Here is a 23,632-nt window from a genome sequence, read left to right as displayed (position 1 = left end):
CAGCCTCAAGACTATAGTATTTCTCATTTTACATTTCTCATTCTTATATGCAGTATACTGCTGGAGTACTAACAGTACCAGCTCATATGCTGAGTATTCTGCCAACAGTTCATATACTCAGCATTATTGGTGGGCTTTACCTTGGCCGGTGGGCAAATGCGAGAGTCTCTCCACTCTCAGGATGATGCGCCGGCCTCGGTGACGTCATTTTGTTGTGCAAGGTTTAAAGCTTGCGCATGTGTTATTGTACACGTCTCCTACATTGTAATAAGCTGTGACTGCGCATTGCGAAACAAAACACGGGGGGCACCATAGTTTGGGGAACTTTCCCCGCGGCACACCCGACCATGTGTCGTGGCACACTAGTGTGCCACGGCACACTGGTTGAAAATCACTGTACTAAGATATAAATGATTTTTCTTTTCTTTAGTTGTAGCTTACACAGAGAAAGGATGTTCTATGGCTTGGCACAAATGCTGCAGTTTGTCCATGTAACGTACATTAGTCATATGTGTTGTCCTTCACCTGTGATAAATACTAATGCCAAAGAGTGGTTTTACATGCTCTTAAATGTGCCCCAGTCCTGAATACAATTATGTAGGCCATGGAGAAGCATGCAGCAGGATGCTGTTAATATGCTGTATATATTCAGTGTAGAATTAGATTACAACCCTGGACGCTGTGATGTATATTTAGCCATAAGGACATACTAATGCATTTACCACTTGTGAGTGATGAAGGACGACAACCTTAGTGACAAAAAGTGAACGCGACACAAGGTGACTTACCAAACATTTAAATAATACCAATGCTTGCAGTGAATTTCAAATGGGCTACAAGAAATAATGGGATATTAGTACATACAATGATGAATGGTCTGCGTAGAATACAAGCAATGAAACACAGCGCTACATAGATTTCGAGCATTAGGAGGCCGATCCACCTTATTAAAATGCTAAAAAGATGTGAAGGAAGCAGCAATATATGGGAAATAATATTTAAAGGAAACAATGGTAAAATGGGATATGTAAGGGGGCTTGGACGGGTGCTTTGATATTATCAGAGGTGATTAATATGGTGTATCACATTGGCACAGAAACTTAGTTTAAGATTAACCTGACCTGCTAGAAATTGTCCCCAATCTCTGACGGTTGATGATGGACCTTCAAAGACTGGCAAATCTTGTCCTAAATCGGGCAGGATCCTTCACTCAAAGGCAGAGTTATGCTGATTTTCTTAATTAGGACATGTCAAAACTTGTTGGAACAGTCTCTTATATTTAGAAACTGTTCTATAAAATTCGGGTCAGTTGACAGGTATGGGGATTTTGTTACAGTTTCTGTGTTGGAGTCTACATGTCACATCTCTGACCCTAGGAAATGGGCCTCCAGAAGAAAAGTTCTTACCTAACCCCATAAATGGTGCATCCCGGAGTTATCGTCTGGGGACTTGAAACATCGAAGTCTGATCTTTTACTAAAAAGAAAAATAATGTTTTATTCCCCCAGCTCATGTCATGCAAATGTTCCATTAATCTGTATGGGATATAAAGAGAAGAGAACCTTCCACCAACAGTGGTATGAGGGGCCCTTGTTCTGGTAATTGATGAGGGACACAGCAGATGGACCCCACCTTTCAGACACAACATCTCTCCTCTTCCGACTTTGGAACAACCAGTTTCGGAAACAACGGGGAGATACAACATGTCTTCCGTGTCAGTTTTCTGGCATACAAGGCATGAAAAGTTGTAAATATGGGCGCAAACCACTAATTTTGTGCCTTTTTTGGCTTCTGCACCTGCAAGTGGGCAAGGCACAAGGTGAGCCAGCAATTTGGTCAGCCAAATTTACTATATACTAATATTCTTAGTAATTTTTGACATACCGTGTGCTGGGTGTGGTGATTATTAAAGCTTATGTATATTCCATCACTGGGTTTTCGTGTCAGTCATATCATTGATGTAACAATTTACGCAAAACAAAAATGAAATGTGTCCATATTTTACTTTTTTCACTATGTTGGGTTGTTTCACACTTGCTTTAGAGGAGATCCAGATGATTTGCTGGGTAGAAGTAATTTACTGAGTTCATCATTTATCACTTCTTTCCCATGAGGGGGTAGGTTTTGAGGCAGGGGGGTGGTGCTTTACCCCCCTCCCCATTTACTTCCTTGAACCTGACTGCATCGGTTGACATTGCGGATGACTTTTTTTATGTTTATGTAGGCTTGTATCTAGAATTTCCCACTGAGCTTTGACCCCGACATTCCGTGAAGAGGGAGATTATGTTTAACCCCCATCATCTGTGCAGTTGTAGGGACAGGCAGTCATCTAGTGCCTGTCATAGGTGTGACAGATTTAATGGATTACAAATGGAAGATTGATGTCTTCCTCAGCAGAAGCAGACACTGCGCATAAATATTAATTCTGCTCGTTTGTAAACATGGTGCATGGCGGCTTTCTAATCACTTATTTTCCTTTGTCTGTTGATTTCCCTCCGAGAGCTCCGACTTCTTACTTGTATTTTCCCCTCTTTATTGATTCTCTGGTAATTCAGTTTAAGGTGCAGCGGCAGTGTTATTAAATATCTCTCAGTAGAGAGGTTAATTCAGCTTTCGCCTGCGTTATTCCTCACAGGAGAAATATATTACCTTCCAAAATAGAATTTATATTCCATTAAAGGGGAAAATATAGACTAATTAACTGAGTAATGTTCACTTTTAGTTTACTATTTAGCAAAAAGCGGATATTAGTTATTCTACACAGACAGCTATGAGTAAGAGCCAGAGGCATAACTAGAAATCACAAGGTACACGGATAAGACTTGGCATGTACTCTGCAGGTCGCGGATAAACTCTCGGGGGCAGGCTTACTAATCCTGTCTATTACTTAGACCAGACAGTCTGAAACGGCATTGAATGTTGTTCATGATAAATGTGCTGCACCCCCTTTCTGGCAACTTAATTTCCTTCTAGTGTTATAAGTAAAGAAGGGCATGCACTTCCTATAGACTATCCAAAAAAACGTAATGGAGGTGTAATTCTGGTGTCCTATAGACTTAATTTGTAGCAGTAGTGAGATCCAAATTAATTTTTTTTCAGTAGGGGCCATACATATTTGGAAAGAGTCAACATTTTTCTAATTTAGGTTCTGTACATTACCACAATGAATTTTGATCAAAGCTATTCAGATGCAGTTGGAGTTCAGATTTTCATCTTTAATTCAGTGGGTTGAAAAAAATGATTGCATAAAACATTGAGGAACTAAAAGATTTTTAAACACAATCCATATCAGGGACTCAAAAGTAATTGGAAAATTCAATAATTGTACAGCAAATAAAATGTTAATTTCTAATAATTGGTTGAAAACCCTTTGTAACGTCCTCATAAACGTCACCCTGTTTACAGTTGGCAGAATAGGTGCCGTTAATTTGTTTGGTTCTTGTGTGTGAACTGTGGCTTAGGTTCTCCTGTGTTTGGATGCATTGAGCCACACCCCGCTCTCTGATGGATTCTGTAGCTTTGCCGTCATCTAGGTTTTGACCTTGTTCCGTTCATCTCGGCTTGTCTGTCTGTATCTGTTGTTTGTCCCTCAGTGTCATGTATCTCCCAGTGTTGCCCCACTTTCCCTGTCTCAGACTTATGTTGGTTTCTGTGTACCATTATTCCTGTTACCTGTCCGCTCCACCATCCAGCAGCTGCCAGACAAAGTAAGTCTTCCCTGTCACCTTGCAGGGTCACTCAGGGACCATCAGTTAGGTTTCTGATAGCGGGTTTACCCTTGTCAGCAATGGTGTAACTAGAGTCTACTGGGCACCGGGGCAAAATTCCTAAATGGGCCCCTACGTACCAAAATTTTGTTAACCCTTGCTTAATAAGTTGAGTACACCTACACATTCTACCATCTTGGAACTTTAGTGTCCCACTATTTTTTACATCTAGCACCTATTCATTTACTCCCTCTTTGGATTATTGCCCTTTGACTGCTATTAGTTCAACTGCCCACTTCCTTGGCCAGACTTCCTTTTAAGTTATATTTTCATTAATGTTTAGCACCTCCTTTTAGAATGACTGTCCAGTTCCTTGTCGCTTCCATCTTAGTTCATGTTTAATATCTCTTTTCTTCATAAATGCCCAAATTTATAGTTAGTGCCCCCTCTTCTTCTACCCTCAGTTCCCTATTCACCATATTCAATAAATCCTTCCGAACGGTTCCCAATCCCCTCAGTCTCCCCCACATTCCATCAGCTATTAATGACCTCAGCCCCTAGCCCCACAAACTATCATCTCCTCCCCCACACACACCATCAGCTCCAAATCCCCCCTGGACCCCCACATTCCATCAGTTCCCCAAGAGCATCAGCCCACTTATACACCATTAACTCCTCATCCCCTCAGCTCTCCACATACCATCAGCTGCCCATCCCCTCAGCCCCCCACAAACCAGGTCCCCATCCCCTCATCCCCACATATATCATCAGCTCCCCATTCCCTCAGCCCTCCCACACATCACCCCCCACATAACATCAGCCCCCCATCCCCTCACCCCCCACATATTATCAGCCCCCCATCCCCTCAGCCCGCCCCCCCACATACTATTAGCCCCATATTCCCTCCCCATATCCCCTCACTTAACTCTAATCCCCTCGGTAAAACTCACCCCAGGCATCCATTATATGCATCCAGCCTAAGATGAGACAGTCACATGACCCAATGACATCACTGCAGGTCCTGTGTGAGGCCCAGGGAGAGAGCAGCGCTGCAGTCCTGGCAGTTGTGTGCACAGTGGAAGAGTTCTGAATTTATTACTCCCTGACACTTCTTACATCCAGAGCAGTGTCCTGCTGACAGGGGCCCATGGCTGTTGTGACAGCATCTGCCGGTGCAGTGCACGGAGCAAATGCTGAAGTGTAACATGCAGACCACCCCTCTTTAAGGGCCCGGTAGCACCCCCTGTGACCGTGATTGTTATGCCACTGCTTGTCAGGGCGGCTTATCTGCTGCAGGCAGGGCTTTAGCCCGCAGGGATGTCATCAAACTTAACCAGTCTGACAAATACCCCGAAGCCTGGTTGTGGTTGGGCTGTTGCTGGACAGGTTCATTGAAACCTTTGTTGGCAATAACTGCCTGAAGTCTTAAACTCGTGGACATTACCAGATGCTGTGTATCCCTCTTTTCAATGCTCTGCTGGGCCTTTACTGCATCAATTTTCATTTTCTGTTTGTGGGCCCTATGTCTGAAGTTTAGCCTTCAACAAGCGAAATGCAGCTCAACTGTGTTGAGATCATATGACTGACTTGTCCATTCAAGAATATTCCACTTCTTTGCTAATAGACTACCTGGCTGCTAAGGCTTTATAGTATAGGTAATTGTCCATCTGTAGCAGTTAAGGAATCTCTTTTGCTACAACACTAAAAACTAAAGTGATGATAACAGGCTATCAATAATAGTATATGTAATAGGCACTGTGACATTTGTATTCCTGCCTGGAAATGTCCTGAGAGGTTTGTGAGATCGAGGAGTCACCTGTGTCTGGATGGTGAAAAGTGTAACTGTGGAAGCAGTTTATGCTTATTAGTGAATCAAATGATTCTTTCCACTGGTGGTTTGCCTGGGGACCAAAAGACTTTTTTGACATGTGTGGATTCTTTGATGGGGCCACTGCTTTCAACACCCCCTAACACATATGTAGAACTCCGTAGATGGTGGGCACTATGAGTCCAATGATGCCCTCCCCTACTGAAACTTCTATCAAATGGAAAAAAATTTGAGAAAAAAAGGATACAAAAATAGGACAATAGAGGATGGCACCGCACCAAGTGGTTTGAACTCTGAGAAAAGTCTCCCAGAGATTGTGCTCAACTGGAGGCCACTTGTTTGTTGCATATATACCAACACAGACCATTCTGGATTGCTGAATCCACATGGGAAAAGATACATTCGATCTGATGATGAGTGTGGCTAACTAACAAGAAGGGATGTCATACGGTGACTTTCTACGCACGCCTCACCTAATAAATTGACACGAGACAAAGGGGATTGGAAAGACTTGTTGAATGAAAAAACAAACATAAAATGGACACATTTATGGACTATCCTCTAGAGCCAAATGAACTTTAAAATTGGCAACACAGACTGTAGTGAAAAAAGAATGGTTTGTAAATTTTAAGTCATGACCATTTTACTTTATATGGAATAATGGAAATTTAAAGTTTATTTGGCTATAGGTGATAGGCGAACCTGTAAGTGCTTACCCCCCCCCCCCCCCAACCTCTTTTTTCTTTCTTTTAAATTGAACCGGGCAAAATGTCATTGAGCGCATCCTAGAAGCATGTCTAGCAGTCAACAATCTCTCGTCGAGAGGTACACTAGCCAAAAGTAGCCTCCTAGAGCTGGAGATGCACCTTTTTAGTTTTATATTTGCAGTTATACAGCTTTTCTATCTTTGTACTTTTTTGTTGTCGACATTGAGTATATAATAATGTGTAGATTAGATTATATAGATCATCTGCCAATGCTGAATTTTTAGGCTTTGTGTTCTGTGTCAGTGGTGCCAGCTGGTCCCCAATGCTGGAGGTTGTAGAGTTTACCTATGTTGTTTTCCTGTATGTCCCTGGTGGATTATATCACTGCAGCATCCCCTGTCCCCTCAGGCAGTATCTAACCTTCTACCCCTTTTAAATGTTACTATGTTTTAATTCTCTTTCTATTATCACATGTGTACGTATTTCTTAAAGGTCGCTAAAGTAAGGATGGAAACAGATAACATTTCAGAAGCAGTCATGTTTCCTAAGTAATAGGCTGTCACATTAACATAACTCCTAGTCTTTTAAAGGGCTAAAAGGGGACATTTAAAATAATTATCAAGAGATGCCCTTTTTACTTTCGTTCCTAATGATATATGTTGTGGCGGATTTAGCTGAAGATCAGAGGCAAGGGAAAAGGTTTTACACAGCTTATGAAGATCACCACAAATTTAGCTGTAGACAGACCAATTTATATGATGTTCACAGGAAAAACTGCAAATGTACAAAAAAAAAAGAAAAGAAAAGGTAATAACGCCAAAATAAACTATGTGTGTAGGGTTCACCGATGAGTAGATATTTATTCAGTAAAAGCAGATAAGTGACAGACATATGAGTTTCAGGGAGCAGGCATGGAATTGGGAGTAAATGGTCTAAAGGGGTTTACCCACAAAACAAGTTAAGCCCTATCCACAGGATCGAGCCTAACTTGCTGATCAGTGGGGGTTTCAGTGATGGGACCCCCACTGATCCCTAGAATGAGGGGTTCTTTGGACCTCATTGCTCCGCGAGATGAGAAGAGCGGCAGGACACTAATGTACTTGGTGCCCCATTCATCTGTATGGAGATGACAGAGATTGCAGAGTATGGCGCTCGGCAATCTTTGTCAGTTCCATAGAGATGAATGAATGAATGATGAATTTTTTTCCAACTTCCCAGTACACAACATGGATTAATAAATACTGTCACTAAGAAGTACATTTTGTTACATTTTGTTGCCCACCCAAGTTCTATATTTTTAAAGGTGGGTAGCAGAAACTTAATGAAAAAATGCTGCAACATGAAGGGGTTAAAGGGGTTGTCCGAGAGTTAGGAGCTGGGCTGGGGTAGGCTTTTTAAAAAAACAAACCTGTACTCACCTCCTCCGTCACCCCTGACTTCTGATCCATGCCCCTGTTTGTTTACAAGGGCACGGTAGCTGTGCTAGGGAAGCTTCCGGCTGGCCAAGGTGGCTGTATCTGATGTTGGAATATGGTGAGGGGTGGGCGTGGCCGGCCACCTCTGCTGGCTGAAAGCTCCCCGAGCTGTAAACAAACAGGGGCACGGATGAGACGGACCATGGCACGGGACATCAGGGGCGACGGAGGAGGTGAGTACAGGTTTATTTTTTTTTTAAAAAGACCACCCTAGCCAGACACCTAATTTTTTAAACTTTCCGAAACCCCTTTAAGGGACTATTATCCGGAATAGGTCATCAGGATACCTGCTCATTGGCAGCAGTCCTCTGGTTTTGTATATCTTAGGCTTCTTGCTCATGGAACCTAGGCATATCACACGTTCGGTTGGAGAGGCTTAGGGATGAGCGCTGCTCAACCCTCCACTCTCCATAGGAACGCCTGGTGCTCGGCTGTACTGTGGGAAAATATAGACTGTGCTCTCTTTTTCCTGATGACTATACAGTGCCACATGTGTGTGCTCAGCCTATCATGGCCAGGCGCTATAGGTGTCTATGGGGATGTTCTGTATATCTGGCTGCAAATTGTGCGGCCGGATATACAGCCCCACAATGTTTATGTAAAAGGGCTGTAAGGGTGGGCCAGCAAAAATTAAAGGGGATTTCTGAACTAAAATACTGATGACCTATCCCAAAGATATTTCTTCAATAATATGTTGTTGGGAGTCCAGCACTCTGGATCCCCACAGATCAGGTGTTCTCAGCATAGTGGTTGAACTGAGTCACTTCAGCTTAGCTCCCTTTCAAATGAAGGGGAAAGATCTGGTCTGATCCCTACACTGAGAACTGAGCTGTCTATTTCCTGTTTCATTCTCTGTTTAGCAGCTGCTTGGAACATCTCATCTATTGGGTTAATGGTTTTAGGCCGCACACCAATCTGATTTGGGGGTCTTGTTCTATAGATATCATTATCATTGGACAAGTTAAGTCTGAAAATATCCTCAATCCATTTTTGCAGACCCCTGCTTAGCCTGGGGTATATGGACAATACTAAGATAAAATAAGTGCGCCTTCAAAATGGCCACCCGCCACCAGAAACATTTTCTTAAATATATAAATAATTTGTCTTTGTGGTCCAGGTGTCAGATTCAGAAGATTTCTGTATTTTTTTCCTAAAGTTTCCTTTTCATGTAGACGTATAAATAACCTTACATTCTCTTCTCAGATACATGAAAGTTTGAATTGGATCGGCCCTAACTGCATAAAACGCTGGCCTCTTTGTCACTCCGAGATATCACCTAAAATCATTGATCACAAGTCATTTAAATGATACTCATGAGCAAACCCTTGTAAAAGCTCATAGGGTGTCATAATAAGACTTTGCAATGAGGCATCAAATGGGCTGAGTGTAATCTTCTTCCCCATCCATTTATGCAAAGTCATTTTCCGGATTTGCTATTTGCTTTAAAATCACTGGGGAAGTCATTCAGGCAATAACATGGAAAAACCTATATATCCAATCTGCAATAAAGTTTTGGATAAAGTTCAGCGGGAAGACACAGGCTGTGAATTTTCAGCTTTTTTTCTCAATTGTATTTTACATTAGGGAGATATATTTCCAGGGTAATTTTCTTTATCAGACCCACTAGAATAGTTATAAATCTATTCCGAGCCCCCCCCCTCCACCCCCGCCTTTAGCTGCTCAGACCCAAACAAGCCGGAGATACGTGTGATCAAGAAAGAGATGATGGTTTGCAGAGTAAAGGGTTATGAATTATTGGTATTTAAACTTTACAGGACAAGGCTCAATGAATTTTACAAAGCAGTAGACTGAAATGTTAATTGTTCAATTACCCCTGAAATATCTGCATGTCTATGGTGCAGGTAAATGAAGCGTACCTCAAGTGAGATGTTTGCCCATTTATTTCATGTATTTTACTTGAATCTGTTTCTAGGACAAAGAATCTCTTGCTCCGCCATGTTGACATTGTCTTTTGAAAACCATATTTTTTATTTTTTGGCATACACCGATAGTCCAGGCAAAGGCTGTCAGACCGGTGATGTCACAGTAGATGCGTATATCCCAAATGAAATCCAATTTCTGTGGTCAAATGGCTTCATGGGATACAAAGTAGCTAGTGGAGGATTGGGGGCACATGCCACAACTGAAAGACATTGACAAGCACCTCTAAAAGGCTTAAAGGGGTTGTCCGGAATTTGAAAAAAAACCATGGTGCTCTCTTCCAAAAACAGCACCGCCATGACCACAGTTAGAGACGGTATTGCCGCTCAGTTTTATAGAGATGAACAGAGTTGAGTTGTATTACCATGCACTACCCATGCCAGGTGTGACAGATTTCCTTTAAAGAAAGCAGACACATTTTTCAACCCCTTTAAGCCTATGACACAGCTGGTAAGGGGATTACTAAACAGATTCAATTTGTTGTCACTACTGAGGGAACTGTCCAAATGGTAACCTGGTATTCACTCTTCTACCCCCATATGCAAATTACACTTTGCTGTAACCTGTTCACCAGGAGAAGATCCAAGTTAGTTATAGCTGAACCAGGTGGGTCAAGAAAATCCAGTTTGTGACAATGAAGGGTTCAACAAGGATGTGTCAGGAAAGAGGCTGAGGTTAGGGCAGGCAGACTTCACTCTTGAACAGCAACCCAGGCAGAGGTCAGTGTAGGTGGAACAGGTTCATATATGGTATATCAGAAACTGGATATATTTTGCAGGGAAACAAGAAGAATGCTGTATACCTCTCACTATAGCAGGTTACGGGTAAGTGTCATTGAATTGTAGTGCACCCATTGAATGGAGGTGAGGCATAAGGAACACCAGAGATGAAGAAACCTTCCGACTGCTGGCATACCTATTCCCAGTTTATATGGGTTGGTGATCAAATTTGACCATTTGAAGGTTGTTAACTAAAAAAATGCCTTCTGGTCAGAATAACAGCCCTCCAAGTACAATGTGGTGCTATTGTAATCCATAATGCATGGGGGCAACAGCTACATTGTATTGTATTGCATTATTGTCTGTTGGCTGAGCTCACTGTTCCCCAGTGGAGCGTCAATGGAGCGTCCACACGCCCGCAAGGCGTCCTTAATTGGCAAAGTCTCTGTAAGGAGAACTCTTACTTCTAGGCTCTAGTAAAAAGCCTCTCACTTAAGTAAACCAAATCCCTACACTGTACTGACATGATGATAAGCATTGAAAAAGTGCTGTCTAGGGTTGGGAATCTGTTTCTTCTGGAATAGATATACTAGTGTGATTTTACTCTCTCATCATTCGGCTTCCTGAAAGTCAAGCTTGATGTTAAAGGAAACCTACCACTTTAAAATGACCCTTCTGACCCACAAATACCTTAAGCTAGCTCAGGATGAGCTGATGCCGGACCATATTTTCAATTGAACCAGAAACCGCTGTATTTGTACAAAAAAGATTTTCTTGTGGTAGTAAAATCTCCCTTCGGCGCTTCTGTGAGCGTCCTACAGCGCGCACCCCGGACCCTGCTCTGCGATCACGCTCGCGTCAGCGCCGCTCCCGTCGCTAATTTTGCTGTGCCCGAGAGCCGATGACGTCACCGAGCTCTCGGGCGCATGCGCACCACCTCCTCCCGGCGCGTCGCGGCCGGATCCCATTGCGCATGCGCGAAGTCCCGAAGCCTTGTAGTATCGCGAGGCTTCAGAGAGAAGACCATCTTAAGAGAGAAGAATTTTTTAATGTGCCTGTGTAAATATATATATATTTACACAGGCACATTAAAACATTGGTGTCAGGGGGCTTGAAGTGCATTAAAACTTTAATTTTCATTGGTGGCAGTGGAGGGAATGCCCCCTTTCATTGGTGGGAGTGGCGAGCATAGTTTTTTAACTATAAGCGTTCACCCCCACGGTCTTCTCTCCGAAGCCTCGCGATACTACGAGGCTTTGGGACTTCGCGCATGCGCAATGGGATCCGGCCGCAACGTGCCGGGAGGAGGTGGTGCACATGTGCTAGTGTGCCCGAGAGCTCGGTGACGTCATCGGCTCTCGGGCAAAGCAAAATTAGCGACGGGAGCGGCGCTGACGCAAGCGTGAACGCGGAGCAGGGTCCGGGGTGCGCGCTGTATGACGCTCACAGAAGCGCCGAAGGAAGATTTTACTACCACAAGAAAATCATTTTTGTACAAATACAGCGGTTTCTGGTTTAATTGAAAATATGGTCCGGCATCAGCTCATCCTGAGCTAGCTTAAGGTATTTGTGGGTCAGAAGGGTCATTTTAAAGTGGTAGGTTTCCTTTAAGGGGGCTGCCTTACAAGGTAGCTAAGAGGCAACATTTTCCTTATCCCATCCTGAGAAAAAGTATTTGCATATTTCCTAAAATTACATAAAATTTCTTACTAGTCAACAGCACATGTGAAAAGGATATAGGCTGCTATGAATCCACAGTGACAGAATATCATTGAAACATGCAAGAAAGTGAACTAAAAAGACCTGATCTACTTGACATTTGAAGGACAATCCTCTAATTTCCAGTAACGATTAGTTTTAATAAAAATGATTGTTGGGTAGAAGGTAGAAATCTAGTCATCTGAGTAGTCGATTCTGTTGCTTTACATACATTAAGGATGAATGCAATCTATATGTCCTTCTATTTATGCACTCTGTTTCCATGGATGCATTGCATTGGTAAAAATATATTAAATCACTTAACATGTTAATATCGACATTGGACTATTACAGTTATATGTATATTTGGAATACAAAATGTATTGCCAAGCTCCATGTTTCCCTCCGTGATTTTTGAGGGGGCTGCTCTGGTATTACAGCCAAGTACAACCCACATGACTGAATGTAAGCTATATTGCAGAACCAGGTGGAGCCACTACTAAAGGTATGGCATGGTGCCTGGTACACCGAGGCTCTATAATAATTCATTCCGCAGGGATCCTGATCGCCATCAAATAGTGATGGTCCATCCTAAGGACAGACTATTCATTTTGTAGCCTTGCATACCCATGTAAATATATTAGTCTGTAAATAGTTACAAAATCTCTGAATCTTCATAAAAGTGCAGAGAAAGCGATGATTTATTGACGGAAAAGATGTGGAACACTGGTGAAACTCCCTTGAAGTAGCTGGACAGATAAAAATGATGCCAAGGGCACAGCAGCAACTCAGAAAGCCATAAAACATCCGAGAAAAAAAAGACTTTAATAAAATAGAAACTGGGCAGTAACAACCAGGTTATAAGCTGGTAAAACAAATCTGTACAGCTGCTTTAATTCTGAGTTAAACTAAATTTTAAAGAAATGTACAGTACCTATGGGTACAACTCTAAAGAGACAAGTGGAGCCTCTCACCGTGGGGAATACCTGCTAAAAGAAGGCACACTCCACAAGGCATGACCTGCCATTTATAAAGAAGGGTTCAGGGGTGTAACTGGGAGAGGCAGGGCCCCTTAGCAGACTTATTAATGGGGCCCCCCTTCCTGCTTAATAATTTACACTCATATATACACACACACACACATTTATGTATATACCTATATACATACAGTTCTTCACTCATATACACACATTTATACACTCTTTCACACATATAGAGCATATACACATCACATACACATATATAAAGTGCCATACACTGATGTATAGCCTATATACACATATACAATATATACACATCATACACCATAGACAGATACAGCATATACACATCACAGATACATACATATAGCATATATACATATTATACTATACAACATGCAGCATATTATGTGTATAATGATGAACATCCTGGATTCTTTAGTGTCAGGTCAGAAGCCGGGGGCCCCCTAACATTGCGGGCCACATAGCGGCTGCTATGCATGCTACCACTGTAGTTACGCCCCTGGAAGGGTGACATATCCTTATCTAGGAGGAATTGCAAAGGAGACTGGCCTAGAGGAAAGTCAAATATGTCCACAATGCAAGGGAGAAAAGCCCACAACCTATGCTATACTTAATCTGCCACTGGTCCATAGGGTTCCCTTGGCTTAGATCACAAGGCACGCAGAAACTTTCATAGTATAAATAAAATAAATGGGGGGGGGGGTCACTTCTGAAGTATAGGATTGGTTGTGGCAATGACCTGCCCTCAATCGGCAGTCCACAGGACAACAGTATGACAGCGGTAACAAAAGGATGAACAAGGGGCCAGTCCTGGAATAGAGAAATACATTTCATTTTTTATTTACTTTTTTTTAATTCTTTTTATTTTTCAAAAGACAACCACTTTACAAATAATTCTCCATGGACACATAAGTGATGATTGATGTAATGCAAGTAGAATGATTTTAAGGCAATTTCTTCACTACGGTGCTGAATAGCAGGGCTGTGGAGTCCAAATCGGTCGGTGACCAATTTGGTGGACTCGCAATTGTGCTTAAATGGGCTGACTCCATAACTATATAATAAATTATAAAAGATTATGAAACTTTCTTATCTAAAGATTTAGGCCAGGGATGAACAACATTTATTGGTCCAAGGGCAGCATTGTCATACCCCCGAACTTAAAGGGGCCACACCAGTAACCAGCACCCTAGAAGAACAACCACAGTACAGTACAAATATAATCATAGATCATAAAGATTATATCACAGATTATAAATACTAATTTATAAACCAAATGCTGCATTCAGAGCAGGCAATAATCGTGAAGACCCCAGAGCAGATCATAACAAAACTGGAGAGCCCAGAGCAAACAAAGATAATAATAAAGAGATCCCAGAATAGGCATTAATATTGGAGACCACAGAGCAGACTAATAATAGTGGAGATGCCCAGTGTAGACCCCAGAGCAGACAAAAAATAAATCCTCTCCTTTCCTGGCTCCTCTACTGTTTACGGCACCGCAGTACAGCTTCTTCTCTCCTCCATGTGGCAGTTGGAGCTGTGACATTTCGGTAGAGATGTCGGATTCGGAGTCAGGGTTAGGCTACATTTAAACGAACGTGTGCTCACCGGGCCGTAGCCTGGGCGAGCACATGTTGTTACACTGGAGAGGAGGAGGAATAAGCTCTGCTCACCCCTCCCCTTTCCATAGGCACCGCACCAGTGTACCGCCTCATCACTGTGGGGACGTATATCCGGCCACAAACTCGTGGACTGATATACTTCCCCACAACGGCCGTCTGAATGCGGCCTTAGGAAGATTGAAGCTTTGTAGTCAGAAGATGACTTGGTGTAGCTAACCATCATTTCAGCAAGCTTTACTTTTGAATTAAAACCTTCAAATATGTCGATTACAAGTGCAGAGCATGTGAAAAATGTAAAGGTGGTTGTTAAAACCCCATATGAAATACATGTATGGAAATAACATATTTTCCCTCAATTCAGTGAAGGCCCATTTTTGCTGCAGTGGCCACTACAGGGCATATCTAGTATTACATGGGCACATACAAATCAGTGACCCTCATTTTGTTCCACATGGAAGTGTAGAACTGCAACTATCTGTGTGATGTCCCCAAAGACTGTCATAATTTCCTAATCTGTGCCTTTCTGCAATAAATTCCAAATAACTGCCACTTTCATAGAAATGCAGTTCACATTTGATGTGTTTTAATATTTTGGAAGAATCCCACAGAAACAAAAGTGAAACAAGCATCCTGGCCAGGATTGGACCACATAGATAAGCCTAAAATATCTAACTTGGAAAACCCCTTTATTATAGCCACACATTTGGATGACCTCTCTAGGATCCCTACATTACTATATTTTGATTGGTATCTCTAGTAAAGCGGTACATTTTATATTATTATCATGTGTTAAAATCATCGAAGTGCTGAGAATTTCTGTGGTCATAGTGTTATTATGTCCGTCATCTGCTACTGATAGAGAGGATGCTGTAGCATATTTCATTCCCATTGCTTTTTGTACAGAATTTCTGGAAGAATTGCTTCTCTTCTGGCAAATACATGGAATCCATTATCTACAATGACAACAAACACTGAATTACATGAATGGATATTTGTAACTCAAATGCAGCATCTCATACGAAATGGATTGAAATAATAATGTGTTTAGGATGAAGTGTGCTCTGATGAATCACTCTATACGTTTCTCTGACTGTAATGAAATCACATGAGATATATATATATATATATATATATATATATATATATATATATATACACCATATTTTTCGGACTTTAAGGCGCACCGGATTATAAAGCACACCTTCAATAAGGCAGATGTTGTCTGTAAATGTGGTTCATATATAAGGCACACTGGACTATAAGAGGCGCCTTTGAGAGAATCAAATGATTTTTTGTCCGAAAAATACGGTGTATATATATATTCCTTCCAGTAGTATTGTCAGAAATTATCAGCAGGATCTGATGATATCCAAGGCTTAGCCTGGGGCAGATTTAGCATTTCTGGAGTCCTAAGAAAAGTTTTGCCTGAGAGGCTATGTGTGACTTGAGCACTTTTTGGCTGCATATGGGGTTGTTGTCACTGACAAATCTGGTATTAAGACTGACATAAGGGCATTATGGCTAGTATTGGAAATATTTGGCTGTCATAGTGGGCAATATGTACCCCAGATGTTGGCAGAATGTAGCATCACTGCTGGTACTATCATATTTACTAGTTGTTTATATCTGTCTCATTGTGGAATAGACATGCATGCTGGGCCATCAGATCTTAACATGAACCCTTGATTACTGTATCTCACTACTAATCGGTCTTCCCTTACTTAGCTTTCTTCTCTACACTCTATCCTTAAAGAGTAACTGTTGTATGATATTGTGTGTGTGTGTGTCTTGCACATTTTCTAATATACTTTATTAAGAAATTATGTTGAGTCTGTAAAGAAACAGGCTGCAAAGTGCCCCTTAGTAACAGTTGTATCTTTCTGTTGATAAGGAGAACCATATTTTAGACAAACTATGGGTTCTGCTCTCCTTGTGTCTGTTCACACAGCTTCGAGGAGTGAGTTTTATCCCTTTCTTTCCCTGGCTACTAGTATTCTATCATCACTGTTTTCTAACACAATTGTTTATCTCTCTATCATTTATACACTTTCCGCTTAATAAGGAAAAGAGCTTGAGCAGTTATTGATACAACTTACATTATAAAATAATGATTATATTATACTATAACCAATCACAGAGCAGAAAGTTTTAATCCACATTGATCAGGACTTTATAAATAATTACAGGTAGATTTGATGTAAGCATGTATCCAGCCTTAATAGACACTAAATTTACAGGCTGAAATATAGATGTAAAAAAAAATAAAAAATAAAGCTAGGGAACACTAAGAAAATTTCTTAATCACGGCACCAATCACGGCATGGTAAGTTTAAATCACCCCACTTACCCAAGAACACACATAACAATAAATAAACTGTAAAAATCATAAACATGTTAGGTATCGCCACATCCCAAAATGCCGGTTCTTTTATTCCCTGCCTTCAACACTGTAATGGAAAATAGTGCCTATTTTTCCGTCCATGAGTATTTGAATAAAAAATCATACAGTCATATAGGTCCGAAATTGATATAAATTAAAATGTCAGTGTGTACTGCAAAAAATAACACATAGGTCCGTACACCAAAGTGTGAAAAAGTTATTGGCCTCAGAATTTGGCAAAGTGTCAAAAACCTTTACTTGTACAAAGCATTTTACATTTTTTTTAATCTACTAAAACCTAATAAAACCTATATATATATATACATGGTTTGGGTAGATTGGGTGATGCAGCTCCAAAAAAGAGGAATAAAGCTTCAATTACAGTTAAAAATATCAGCAATATTTATCCAAGCCAGCAGTATAGAAGCACTTTGGTGCTGGACTGGAGACGGTAACTTAGCAGCTTGCATAGGCCTAGCCATGCTTCAGCTTAACAACAGAATCGTCTAGTGACTAATAAATGGAGTGACAGGTCCCATACTAAAATAATTTTCCTTAGGTCTGACAGCACTATGGTATCCAGCCTCTGGAATAATGAGATCTCAACAGGTGGAACGTCTCATAACGTATTATAATGAATTTCTGCAAAGTTAGTGCTCGTAGCAAGACACCAACTCTACAGTCCAGGATCAGGATAACCATTTAGATGGCATCTACCATAAGTGGTCACCATCTAATGTCATTGTGTGATGCCAGTGTCCTAACATGGTATCTGGAGGGACTAATAGAGACATAGCCTAATTGATTGCTTGTCAGTTTCTCACTGACTGTAGCTCTGTGTACTATATATCGCTCACGCTATGTCAGTTTCCTCTTGTTGGACTAAGAATTACGGTAGTATAAAAATTAACCCAATAAAGTTTTATTAAAAAAATATATAATTACAAGTAAAAATGAAATAACAATGTTGACACTTTTTCCCCCAAAAATTTAATAATTAAAATATTAAAAATGTATTATTTTTTCCCATAAGAAATATGATTCAGCAGGATATAGTTCTGCCACTAAATGGGTTCTACCTTCCACTGCAAACTCATAAAACAGATGGTACAGTGTTAGGCCTCATGCAGACGAACATAAAGGGACCAGTCATCTGGCCGTACGTTTTGCACCTGGATCACGGCCCCCATAGAGGTTTTGGCACTTGGTCACAGGCGGTATTCTGCCGTATCACGGGCCACTCACCTTTCACTGGAAAAGGGAGGGGTAAGAAGTGATTAAAGGGGGTATCTGCTGTGGATATTTCTGTAATAGGGGGCTCTGCTGTAGACATTTCATTAAAGGGGGCATCTGCTGTGGATATTTCTTTAAAGGAGGGGCTCTGCTGTGGACATTTCTGTAAAGGAGGGGCTCTGCTGTGGACACTTCTGTAAAGAAGGGGCTCTGCTGTGGACATTTCTGTAAAGGAATGGCTCTGCTGTGGACATTTCTGTAAAGGAGGGGCTCTGCTTTGGACATTTCTGTAAAGGAGGGGCTCTGCTTTGGACATTTCTGTAAAGGAGGGGCTCTGCTTTGGACACCTCTGTAAAGGAGAAGCTCTGCTGTGTACATTTCTGTAAAGGAGGGGCTCTGCTGTGGACATTTCTGTAAAGAGAGGGGCTCTGCTGTGGTCATTTCTGTAAAGGGAGGGGCTCTGCTGTGGACATTTCTGTAAAGGAGGGGCTCTGCTTTGGACATTTCTGTAAAGGAGGGGCTCTGATGTGGACACTTCTGTAAAGGAGGAGCTCTGCTGTGGACATTTCTGTAAAGGAGGGGCTCTGCTGTGGACATTTCTGTAAAGGAGGGGCTCTGCTGTGGACATTTCTGTAAAGGACGGGCTCTGCTTTGGACATTTCTGTAAAGGACGGGCTCTGCTGTGGACATTTCTGTAAAGGACGGGCTCTGCTGTGGACATTTCTGTAAAGGACGGGCTCTGCTGTGGACATCTGTAAAGGAGGGGCTCTGCTTTGGACATTTCTGTAAAGGAGGCTTATACTCAAGTTAATACCTTTTCCCATTTTTTTGTGGTAAAATTAGGAGCCTGGGCTTATATGCGAATATTTACTGTATGGCAGTAAATATACTGTACTGTACTGGGCAGCCAGTGGTAGCAGTCTAGATCACCTACATTGTCTGGGTGATCTATTCTGGAGGGTAGTCGGGGTGGACGGTTTCATGCAGTTAGGGAATGTAATTGGCTTTCCTAAATAGATGGGTTATAAGAGCAAATTAGAAATTCATCATTAAATTACTTTCACGAACAGTTGTGTGAACTGCTCAGAGCCCCTGGGACACTAAATCTGCCACTGCCTCTGTGACATTAGAAATACAGTTCATCCCCAAAAAATCAAGTGTTTATGAGATAACAATGATAGAAAAAGAAAAATATTAAAAGTCTGAAGACACAGGATAGCTAATAGAAGGCAGTACTGGCTGTGGTAGTGAGGGGTTAATAGAATGGGGTGAGACACTTTGCAGGGGGTGGGTAGTAGATTAGCTTTATCCCTACAAGTGTCTCTCAGCTTCCCCAGTGACTGGCTGTTCTTCCGGGTTATGCTAATGAGTGACGTGTAGCTGCTGCACCTAGTAAGCTGCACAGCTGCCATTGCAGAACTGGTCAGTGATAGCTCAGCGGTTACTTCTTGATTTCACAAGCGTGAGCTAATCCCTCCGGGGGTTCGAGATCCGCGGGCGCTGTCTGATCTTTTTATTTTTTTATAATTTGCAGTTATTATTATTCTATCTTTATTAAACTTTTACAATGTTCTCCTGTCAGTATATACTAAATATCTTGCAGCAAGACTATATGTGTACCATAGTGCATTGTGCTTTATGCCAGGCTTACTCTCAGGACTTACCAATGTATTGCTGGGATTAGTAGTTCCATCCATGCTGAAGGCAGGCTTGGCAGCGCTGCTATTTGCACTGGCAGACGGGGCTTTCTTGAAAGATTTCAGATTGAAGCAGCTGGTGGTGAGATGCCAGGGGGAAGATCACCCCCATGACATTTGTCCTGGCATCATGCTTTTTTATTGTTGACTAGTAGAGCCCTGAAGATATAAAATATAGCAGAGAAGCGGGAATTGGGATGGTTGAGAAGGCAGATAGGATGGCAGACAGAGGGCACAGTGAGTAATAGTGTTTGTGGTAATGTTAGACCTGTAAAAAATAATATATAATTTGGTAATATACAATATAGTAATTTATGATGTAACACAAAATACAGGAAATAAACAATATAAGGCTACATTCTCACACATGTAAGGGGGACGTGTATACGGCCGATATACATCCCCCATACATCGCTACGGGCTCACAGCACCGTACGGCAGCGGTACGGTGCAGCACACGTGTGGCACCATACCGCTCCATAGCCTGGGAAAAGATAGGACATGTCCTATCTTTTCCCGTAATACAGCTCCATGCGCCATATGTTCCTATGGAGATGGACGGGGGTGAGTAGCGCTCACCTCCCCCTCCTCTCCCCGCGCTGCCGTGTGCCCGCCGTGCTATGGTACGGCGGCCAACGGCAGTGTGCATATAGCCTAAAATACAGGAAATATACAATTACATGCGATAATATTCAAAATAGTATATTGATGATGGTGGGTTATGAGAGATGAGCCTTTGTATTACAGATGTGCCATAAGATACATAACAGATTGGCGGTATTGTCAGGACCAGACGCTACAATGTTCTTTATTTCACCCACACATATTACAGCAGTGCGTGATAATCCTCTAATTTCCAGAGATCATCTTTATGGGAATCTCTGGACTCTTTCCTCCAGATGATGTGAGGGGGAAAGAAGGATCAGAGCTTCAGTGCTCGATACTATTGAACTAATGGGTGATAGAATGCAGCCAGTGTTAAGTGTATACAGGCAGTCCCCGGGGTACATACAAGATAGGGTCTGTAGGTTTGTTCTTAAGTTGAATTTGTATGTAAGTCGGAACTGTATATTTTATCATTGTAATCCCAGCCAGAACTTTTTTGGTCTCTGTGACAATTGGATTTTAAAAATGTTGGGTTGTCATAAGAATCAATATTAACACTAAAGCTTCATTACATACGCCTGTGATAACTGTTACAGCTGTTTATTGTAGCCTAGGACTAAAGTACAATAAATTACCAATATCCAGAGGTCCGTTCGTAAGTAGGGGTCGTTTGTAAGTCGAGTGTTCTTAAGTAGGGGACCGCCTGTATATATATTTATTATTATTATTATAGACTTTACCTGGCAAAGAGTAAAAAGGAAGCTTGATGAATAGTACATCAATACTAGGGAGTACAGAGATATCTAATTTAATGAGAAAAGGCCAGCACTGGGCATACCTGGGAAAGTGCCAGGGCCTAGAACTGCTGGGGGGCCCACATAAGGCTGTACATAAGGAATCCATGAGGTTAAGGGGGGCTTTATATAAAATAACCATGATGTTTTAGTTGATAAACTAGGGAATATATTAAGCAACAGGAGACTGTTTCAGTCTCTGACTTTTTAATGCTGCCAAGTGACTAAATGAGTTCAGTGCTCTGTGGCCCAGGAGCCTACTGAAACCTGGAGCCGACCCTGGATGGAACCCCCACAAGTCACAAGAACAAGACCCCCCCCTGCAATCCAAAGAACAATCCTTTTCTCACTAATGCTTGGAACAGCAGGTCAGACACCTGTCCTGCTGCTCTATTCAATAATATGGGAATAACAAGCACACAAAATGGGTATATAGATCAGTGCACTAAATGTGCCTGGATGAATGCATAATTATTACAAAAACCAAACCGATACCGTACTGTGCCAAATATACTGTATTGATCTAATAAATATAAAAACACATAAACATGAAAGGAAAGAGATTCACAGTAAAACGCAGTAAAATGTTTGCTTCATAATGCATCATATCAAATGGTAGGTTTCCTTTAATGTAGGAGATATTAAATATCCCTAAGCTGTAAATATTCCTGGGCTCCTTGATGAGTGCAAAAAATGGTGCACACTATTGAGAAGTTCTTTAGTACAAATGTCATGATGATACCCAGGAGACAAAAAACATATAATAGCAAAGTTACATCGCAGTAATCACAAAAAAAAACCTATGTACACACCTGACCCCAATGCAGGTTTTGGTGTTGCTTTCTTCTGGAGGGAAGAAGGTTCTGCATTGTAAGAGCTCAGTTCTGGTGCCATATTTCTGTACGGAGCTTGTTTTCTCTTGCTGTATTTCTGTAGAGCTGTATATCTGTATACACCCAATATAAGCTAATGCATTATATATCACAGTAAATGTTGACTTTTTTTTGAGTTTCTGTTGAGAAGTCAATCATTGCAATATTTCTTGGAAGCTTCTCATAGTCTAGGACATTGATTTGGATCAATAAATGATCTTCTATAGTAGAATGTATTCTGCACAGGACACAGCCTGGGGCAATAGTTCTGCCTTTCTAAGTGGCACAATCCCATTAAATCCAGCTCGGCATGCATTATAATCACTTGTAGGTACTTGAGTAATGTATTGATTTTACCAGTCCATAGCTGTGACAGGCCAAACCTCACTGCTTAACCTGATTTACACAGTAATCCAACCTTCAAATACTCTTTCTATTATATCATCATAACTCTGGAGTCTCATACATAAGTAATAACCATAGCAAACACAATAAAGAGCATAGTGTGGATTGCTGATAAACACTTCTGTTCTCCTCATTCTGTGTATGTAGTCAGCATCGTGGGGTGATGGGAAGAAATAACACCATTATACAGGGCAGTTATCACTCCGCTCTCCAGACGTGTTTCTTGGTGTATGAACTTTTCATTCCTTTCCCTTTTTTTGTGTTATACTTTAACGATCACATTGTCTAGGAAACTCTTAAAAACTTATATGCGGAGCACAGTCATATCAGCAATGCATATGTATCTCACTTTCAGTAATGCCCACTCCTTTACATAACTCCCTCACATTTGGTTGTATGTGTGTATACCCTCAACTTTACAGAGGGTATCTACAGCTACAGAAACACAGGAGATATCCCTACTGGTTACATCCAGCGCCTGTAGGTGATGCGTCCTCCATCTTCTCCATTAGACCCAGCATCACCACATCTTATGTTCCTCATTGTCCCTACATCTTGATTCTCAGTGTTATCCGGGTGCTACTGCGAACACTCTCCTCAAAATACTGTAAAGCTGCGTTCACTCAATTGCATTTAAACAATACAAGACACCAGTTGCTTGTTACCGATCGTATGCGTTTTATTGGAAACGCATATGAGATCAAATAGAGGCCCATCCTAGTGCCACGTGTGAACGCGCCCCAAGAAATGTGCCCCACACAGTTACCCCAGTAATGTACCCCCCACAGTTACCCCAGTAACATCCCCCCACAGTTACCACCAGTAATGTCCCAATACATTTACCTCCAGTAATCTCTCGTCCCACAATTATCACTAGTAATGTGCCCCACACAGTTACCCTCATTAATGTGCCCCACACAGTTACCCCAGTAATGTACCCCC

The 23,632-nt window shown here is 41.6% G+C and overlaps 1 long non-coding RNA gene across 1 annotated transcript in view; it reads right to left on the bottom strand.

The window, feature by feature from the left end:
* Window positions 1-15,058: 15,058 nt before the first annotated feature.
* LOC140126360 (uncharacterized) overlaps window positions 15,059-23,632 on the bottom strand; it is a 31,817-nt gene continuing 23,243 nt past the window's right edge. Inside the window, exons 2-3 of the long non-coding RNA XR_011854822.1 lie at window positions 19,981-20,172; window positions 15,059-15,656 (exon numbers count right to left, since the gene is read on the bottom strand). This is a non-coding gene — a long non-coding RNA (uncharacterized lncRNA). The remainder of the gene's footprint in view (window positions 15,657-19,980; window positions 20,173-23,632) is intronic.

Source organism: Engystomops pustulosus, chromosome 4 (genome assembly GCF_040894005.1).
Source record: "Engystomops pustulosus chromosome 4, aEngPut4.maternal, whole genome shotgun sequence".
In the NCBI taxonomy this organism is placed as follows: Eukaryota; Metazoa; Chordata; class Amphibia; order Anura; family Leptodactylidae; genus Engystomops; species Engystomops pustulosus.
The sequence above is the reverse complement of the archived record's forward strand: the minus strand, read 5'-3'. Positions and strand labels throughout refer to the sequence as shown.